General features: G+C 40.5%; 1 pseudogene; it reads right to left on the minus strand.

Moving 5' to 3' along the window:
- Positions 1 to 6697: 6697 nt before the first annotated feature.
- Positions 6698 to 7349, minus strand: LOC104989730 (annotated as a pseudogene).
- Between the last annotated feature and the right edge of the window lie 547 nt (positions 7350 to 7896).

Genomic DNA, 7896 nt, shown 5'->3' on the forward strand with positions numbered 1-7896 from the left:
AGGGCCCTTCTACACACAGGCTCTTGTGTAAATGTACACTCACATGTCCAGAAGCCAGCCAAGCCCCTACCTGCAGTATTTTCAGCTACCTTTCTTTTAAAATCAATCGTAAGTCCAAGTTTCTCATCATCACATATGAAATTGTTAGTCACACAAGAGAATAGGATAAGGTAGAGTAAATGTAATTGTGCATCACATACCTACTTCTTTCTTTATGGAAAGTGGTTATCTTTACCCATTCATCTGTTGATGGATATTTAGACTCCTTCCATATCTTGGCTATTGTAAATAATGCTATGAATATTGGGGTGCATATATTTTTTGAATCACTGTCAAGTGCTGGTTCTTGATAGACAAATGAACCACTTTCAGGGACTAGACAAAGGAGAAGTGGGTGTGCACAATGCAGGAGACCCTGGTTCAATCCCTGGGTTGGGAAGATCCCCTGGAGAAGGGAATGGCTACCCACTCCAGTATTCTTGCCTGGAGAATTCCATGGACAGAGGAGCCTGGCAGGCTATAGTCCATGGGGTCGCAAGGAGTCAGACATAACTGATTCAATAACATTTTAAACATGTATACACACACTCACACACATATATATACATACAAAATGGAATATTATTCAGCCATAAAAAGAAGAAAATTTTGCTATTTGCAACAACACAGATGGACCTGGAGGGTGTTATGGAGGGTAAAATAAGTCAAACAGAGAAAGAGAAATATTGTATGTTTTCACTTACATGTAGAACTTTAAAAATAAAACAAATATAATAAAACAGAAATAAACTCATAGATACAAACTAGTGATTATCAGTGGGGAAAAGGGTGGGAGGGCAAGATAGGGGTAGTGGATTAATAGGTACAAACTACAATGTACAAAATAAATAAGCTAAAAGTATATATTGTACAGCACATGAAAAATAGCCAATATTTTATAATAACTATAAATGAAGTATAATCTATAAAAATTTGATGCACTATATTGTACACCTGAAACTAATATAGTAAGTAAACTATACCTCAATAAAAATAACATATAAATAAATAAGATGCAAGGATGTAATATACAGCATAAGAAATATAGCCAATATTTTATAATAACTTCATATGGAGTACAATCTATAAAAAATATTAATCATTATGTTGTACAGCTGAAACATATTATAAATCAACTATTCTTCTTTAGAAAAATGAACAGTGGACTTCTTGGTGATCCAGTGGTTAAGAATCCTCCTGCCAATTCAGGGAACATGGGTTCTATCCCTGGTCTGGGAAGGATCCTACATGATAAGGAGTAACTAGGCCTGTGCACCACAACTGCTGAGCCCAGTGCTCTGGGCTCTTGAACCACAACTACTGAGCCTGAGTGCTACAACTACTGCAGCCCTGAGCCCTAGAGCCCATGCTCTGCAACAAGAGAAGCCACCACAGTGAGGAGGCTGTGCACCACAGTGACGAGTAGCCCCCCACTCACTGCAACCAGAGAAAGCCCAAGGACAGCAGTGAAGACCCAGAGCAGCCATACATACATACATTTAAAAAAAATTTTTTTAATGCTGCCAACCCTAGAAAAATTATTCTATATGGAGTGCCCCATTCTCAGTCAGTAGTTATGGAGTTTTTAAACCAGGAATTGCAAATCTAGTACCTCTAGGAGCCAGACATGGATAAGTGAGGTCAGCCAACTGAGGATTCAGGAGACTGGAGAGCACTACTGGGTCTCTACTGCAGCTGTTCCCTTGGTCCAGCTGGTTCCTACCTCACACCAATGAGAACTGGTGTGGTCAGAATTTCTGAATTTTCAAGCAAACCCAGAAATAGGTTTACCTCAAATTATAAACATTAGCAACTAATTTTAATAATTACAAGAAAAACACAGCCGAATAAGAATTGTCTGGGGGCTGAAAAGGGTTTGAGAGCCCTTAGCTTGAGCCCTCCATGACAAAAGATAAATTTTATCCTACAGAGTTCTGAGAAAACTAAGTTTGGACCAGAGTCCCATAAGAATCCAATACTCTTAAGAATGCTTCAGTGGCTAGGATGTTTGAACGAGGAAGAGCAAAATGTCTGGAAACAGTTTTATTTGCCACGATGGGTGGGAATGCTCCTGGCATTTATCTAGTGGGCAGAGGCTAGTTGAAAGTTGAAAATGAAAGTCGCTCAGTCATGTCCGACTCTTTGTGAACCCATGGAGTCCATGGAATTCTCCAGGCCAGAATACTGGAGTGGGTAATCGTTCCCTTCTCTAGGGGATCTTCCCAACCAAGAGATCAAACCCAGGTCTCCCACATGCAGGTGGATTCCTATAATGCAGAGAACAGTTCCCACAGCAAATATTCATCCAACCAAAATGACAATAGTGCTGAGGTTGAGAAATCAGCTCTAAGGCACTGATTTACCCCCAGAATGATGCTCTCAGGCAAAGCTTAAAATGCAGCTCCTTGGGTTCCCACCCAGGCTACTCAGTCTTAGGCCCTGTGAGTAACAATCAAATACATACATTTTAGAAATCTGCCCTGGTGATGTTAATGCATGCTAAAATGTAAGAGCTATTGACCTAAAATAATAGAATCTAAAGAACTCATTTATATCTAGAGAACTACCATCAAATGTTTAGCAAGGATACATGTTTAATGATAACAGAGAAAACTTTTCAGCTGCAAAATACTGCAGAGACAAAGCAATAGTATCAGAATAATCCACCCACAATCACAACCTGCTCCAAAAAGACAGGGGAGTTATAAAGAAGATAAACTGTCTTCAAGGCTTTACCCTCTAAGTAGTAAAGATAATTTCCTAGACTGCTGAAGGTATTTTTTAAAAGTTTGTCAATATGAAAAACAAATCAGCTCTAAAAATCACAATTTTAAAGGCAATCTGTGTTCCTAAAGTATTGCAAATTCAAGAATTTGAAATTGAGATATATGAAATTAAAGAGAATTTATTATAAATATCCTTACTACCAGTACATGTCATAGCAATGGGAAGCTAATTTAAGCTTTATAAAACAACCTGTATGTAAGTTTGTTTTGTCATGTTCTATTAACCCTAAAAGTGTAAATTTTAAAAGACATACTGCCAGGAACTCTCCCTCTCTTGTGGGGTGCATTAGAAGCTCCCTCATTCCAGAAAGGGCAATAGATACACCTTCCCTCTTCTTTGTCCAATTAAGTCCCCTCTAGGAGTTGCTCTTATTCATAGAAGTGCATCCCACCCCTTGAAGGTCGGGAATGTGTGCTGGTCATCATCCCTAGGACATAAATGGAAAATTCAGCCCAGAAACATAAGTACAGATAAGGGGAGCTTTGTCCCTGGGTTGATGTAATAAGAATTTCAAGGCTGTAAACCCAGATAAGCAGTTTGAGAGAAACAACTTCCTGGGTAGTAAAATTATTGCCTTGTTTGCAAGAGTAAGTTTTTTCTGACTTGGAGAATAAAAGGCATTTTTGCAGACTGTCAAGCCCCCTGAACTCTAGAAAGGCATCTAGAAGATAAAGGGAGACAATGGAGAACGCTTTCGCACTCTGGTAAACTTACCTTGTTTATAACCTTTGTGCTAGCCTTTTTCATTTCTTTTGGAGGAAACCAAAGTTAAATTAGCCATACATAAGCCAAATTGCCATTACAGTATTGCTTATTCTCAAACTCAGATAAGCTTCTATGGTCTGGACTAACTCAGAGTAAAAAGGTTGAGAGACACAATTTACCCTGGGGAGTAGCATTCTGGGGGGTTCACTCCCAGAAGCAGCAACACATATCCACAGAGGAAAGAGAGCCATCAAAATCCTTAGGACAAGATAACTAATAAGGACTTACTTATATAGCACAGGGAACTCTATTCACTACTCTTCAATGATCTATATGGGAAAGAAGCTTTAAAAGAGTGGATATATGTATAACTAATTCACTTGGCTGTGTGCAGAAAGTAATACTGTAAACTAACTGTACTCCAATAAAAATTTTTAAAAAGAAAACAAAATCAAAAACCAAAAATCCTTAGAACAGTACATAAAGAACTCTCTCAGTTTAAACTTTTTCACAAAAATCCTTAGGACAGAAAAGACAAGATCCCCAGGGCCTCCCCTATCCTCCCAGCATCACCCTATTGACATCCTTGATAATCACACAAGGCCACCCAGGCCCTTTTTTTGTCCTTGGGACTCTCATACCTTGTCTCAATGCTTATCCCTCATAGCGTTCAAGGCTTTCTACCTCCCTCCCCAAAAGAGAGATAGTCAAGGCTCATTCTGCTCTGTTCTTTCAAGTTGAGGAAATTAATGTGACAGAACTCACTATTGCATAAAACAAGCAATTTGTTACCTTTGTGGGGATTCACCTCCTAATTCACCTCCTAATATGCCACTTTGGCATCCTGATTATTTTGACTTAAGGTACTTGAGATTTGGTGCAAGAAGAACAGTCTGACCTACATATGACCTCCTGAAAGAGAGATAAATCTCCCATGTAAAAGATACCCTGTGGGCTTCCCTCTTGGCTCAGATGGTAATGAATTCACCTGCAATGCAAGAGACACAGGTTCGATCCCTGGGTCAGAAAGATGCCTGGAGAAGAGAATGGCAACCCACTCCAGTATTCTTGCCTGGAGAATTCCATGGACAGAGGAGTCTGGCGGGCTACCATCCATGGGGTTGCAGAATCAGACACAACTGAGTGACTTTCACTTCACTTCAAAAGGTACCTTGTAGCAGGAGGGCAGATGGCAGACCTCGTACACCATGTAATTACATATGTAATTACATGCTGTACCAGGTACATATGTAATGTACATATGTGTACACAGGTGTACCTGGTACATATGTAATTACATTTGTTTTTCTCTTGTTAATATGTCTTTCATTACTAGGGGTTCTCAGCCAAGAAACTAGAAGGATAGAGAGAAAATACTTTTTCCTTTCCTACACCTCCTTCCAGAAAATATTTATATTTAAGAAGCTGTTAATAACAGAAAGATAATTGTTAATCCAACATAAGTGATCTGTAAAGGTAAATTTCCAAGGACCAAATCTCCCTGATGGAGATCTTCCACCCCCCAAATCATCTTGGGTAGTTAGAATGTAAGCCCTGGAAAGATGAATCTTGTAAAGACGAGTCAGCTGGAGAGTTCTCTACTGTTAAAATCCCATTGAGAAATGGAAATGCCCTTCCCCAAGATTATGTTTGAAACAGAAAAGTTAGATAGCATTATACCTGGAGCCTGCAGTACAAATTCCTTTATCCTCAAAAACAACAACAGTAAATTCCCAAAGAGAGAGCACCTCAAACTGAAAAAGTAACCAGTTATTTTCCATTATCTTTGCAGGGAATGAGGGGAAATAAGAAAGACTGTCTCTCCCTTGGCCTCGTTTCTGAACCAGCTTACCCATCTTTGAAGCTGAACGGCTTCCAATGCAGATATCACAGGTATTCATGGTCTCATTAACTAACTGTCTCTCCACTAAGAATAGCAATGGTTTTAAAGCAGGCTGTTATGTAAGGAAGACTTTTCTTCTGTTGTTATAATAAATATTAAGTTACAGAGCTGAGAATGTGACAAATATTTTCAAAACCACAAACAGAAAAGGCATCAATGAAAAAGAGCTGCAGCTCAGAGTGAAAACACTGGAGAACTGAGCCTCCCTCCTGCTCCGAGACAATTTCTGCCCTTCAGGTTGTGCAGTCCCAGCTGAGGCAGGGAAAGGTAGGTCCAACAGCCTTTAGTAGTTTACAGCTGAAGACCATTTAGGTATCAACCTTTCTTGCAACAGAGAACCTAGGTGGCTTGTGGGTAGTGGGTCAAACACAAATTCTAATCTTGAGTCATGAGACTAATAAAGTTTAGCTCTAAGATATAGAATGAGTGCTCTGCCTGCCATTCAGGAAAAAAGGTATAAAAAAAAGAGGGAAAGAGAGATGTAGCACTTCAGCCCCACTTCTGTCACTCGGTTATCCTTATTCACTGAAGTGTAAGCTGTATGTGGCAGGGCCTTTTGTTTGTTCTACTCACTGCTGTATTCCCAGCACCAAAGCACTATTAGGCACTGAAAAAATATTTTCCAAGTGAATCAATATATTATTGTTGTCTTGAAGAAGTCAAACAGACAGCCCTCAGGGACTATTTCTTCTCTGATTATTTCCCTATTTGCCCCACAGCATCGGTACACTTGTTCAAAGAGCATGAGTGCCTGAGTGGCACTGTGTGAAAGAAGCTGATAAAATGTTGATGGTGATGCTCTGGAGGAAAGCCGCAAGGCCTGAAGGTACAGATGGGGGCAGGGTCGGGGGGGGGGTAGTGGGTGCGGTGGAAGTTTTACTGGTCAGAAGGGAAGGGTGGCCAGAGCTACATGTGAATGCAGATATGCAGAGATTAGAAGAGAGGAGAGTGGCAAGGGCAGTGGCGGCGGCAGCCAACCAGGGGGAGTTTGTTTGACCAGAGCAGGAAGGCTGTTTAAGCAGCCAGTTTTCTGCTGGCTTTGGCCTGGAGCCTAGTGAAGATGAGCTACCAGCTACAAATGGAGCCAGGAAGAGGAGGGCAAGCAGAGGAAAGTTGAAAAATTAGGGCAGACTGGTCAAAAAGGACTGGCCATTTTAGCCTTCCATTAAAAAGAAGAGCAAGAGGGACAGAGAGCACAAAGACCAGAAGAGAATCTTATCAGACGTCCTGGAGCTTCCATGATGGTCTCAACATTGTGTCCTTTTATTGTTTTATTGGAAGGTATCTTGGCCTTGGTTCTCTGAAAAATGAAGACTTTGGAACTGGTAAGTTGTTTTGTTTCATAAAAACTAATTTCTGTTTGTTTTTAGAAAGCCAATAGTAAAGTATATACTGTGGATTCTCAATTTCCCCATCATACAGTGTGAATGTGATGGTCAGGTTTTGAAGCTCCTGAATATCTTCTTTGGTATGGGTTACACTGTCTTTGGTGCCTCACGTGGAGGTGAGGGGCCATCCACCAACTTCACAAAATAATCCCATGATCCCAAAGCCACCCCCATGGTGATATCAATGTGTATCAAGTACTGGCCTTGCCCTGAAGTGGACTTAGCCATATATAAGTTGGATCTGAACTCCACATTGTGATCTCCCACTGCTATATCTTGGGCTTTTAAGAGAACCTCTTTCATTATTGGGGCCCCTGTTTTTTGGTCACTGAATTCCAGTTGAGCCAAAGCCTGGTCAAAGGACATTCCTCATATCAATTTTCCCAAATACCACATCTTTGCTGTACTTTGTCTTCAACAATGGTAGATTTCAGCTGGTATCTGAGAAAGTTCTCCAGGTAGTTGTGAAGAATACACAATTTTTTCTCCCATTTTCGAGAAATTTCAAGAGAAGCACTGGTGTGGATATATGATTAGGGTGAAATGTTGTAAGATTAAAGAAGCCCCAAGATCAGCTTCTCCCTCACATCCATAACACATCCAAACATTCTGATTTTGCAGCCACCATCTTTCCTGGGACTTATAAGTTGCTTATTTAGGAATATGATTTGGGGAGCAATAGGGCAGGACAGGGAAGGGGAACAGGGAGGGAAAGAGAATCAACACAAGGATATGAAACTGAGCTGACAATTGCTAAGGACAACTGGTGCTTTCTCCTGCCCAGACCTTTTGAAGAACTGATGGAAAGCTCCTCTGAACTGTCCACAGAGGGGAAGACATGTTAGAAAATTAACATTTATAACAGCATTACCTAATTTGTAGATGTTGGTCAAATTTTCCTCCTTGTCCTCTCCTATCCTTTTTTCATCCATGATCTAATCTGGGGTCAAATGTATTCACAGTTGCCCTGGCTCCTTCATGTCCTCTGATCTGCATGAGTTCCTCAGTCTTTCCTTATCATGACCTTGGCACTACTGAAGAGGACTGGCCAGTTATTTTACAGAATGTGACTCA

The sequence above is a fragment of the Bison bison genome, unplaced genomic scaffold (genome assembly GCF_000754665.1).
Source record: "Bison bison bison isolate TAMUID 2011002044 unplaced genomic scaffold, Bison_UMD1.0 scf7180017864162, whole genome shotgun sequence".
In the NCBI taxonomy this organism is placed as follows: Eukaryota; Metazoa; Chordata; class Mammalia; order Artiodactyla; family Bovidae; genus Bison; species Bison bison.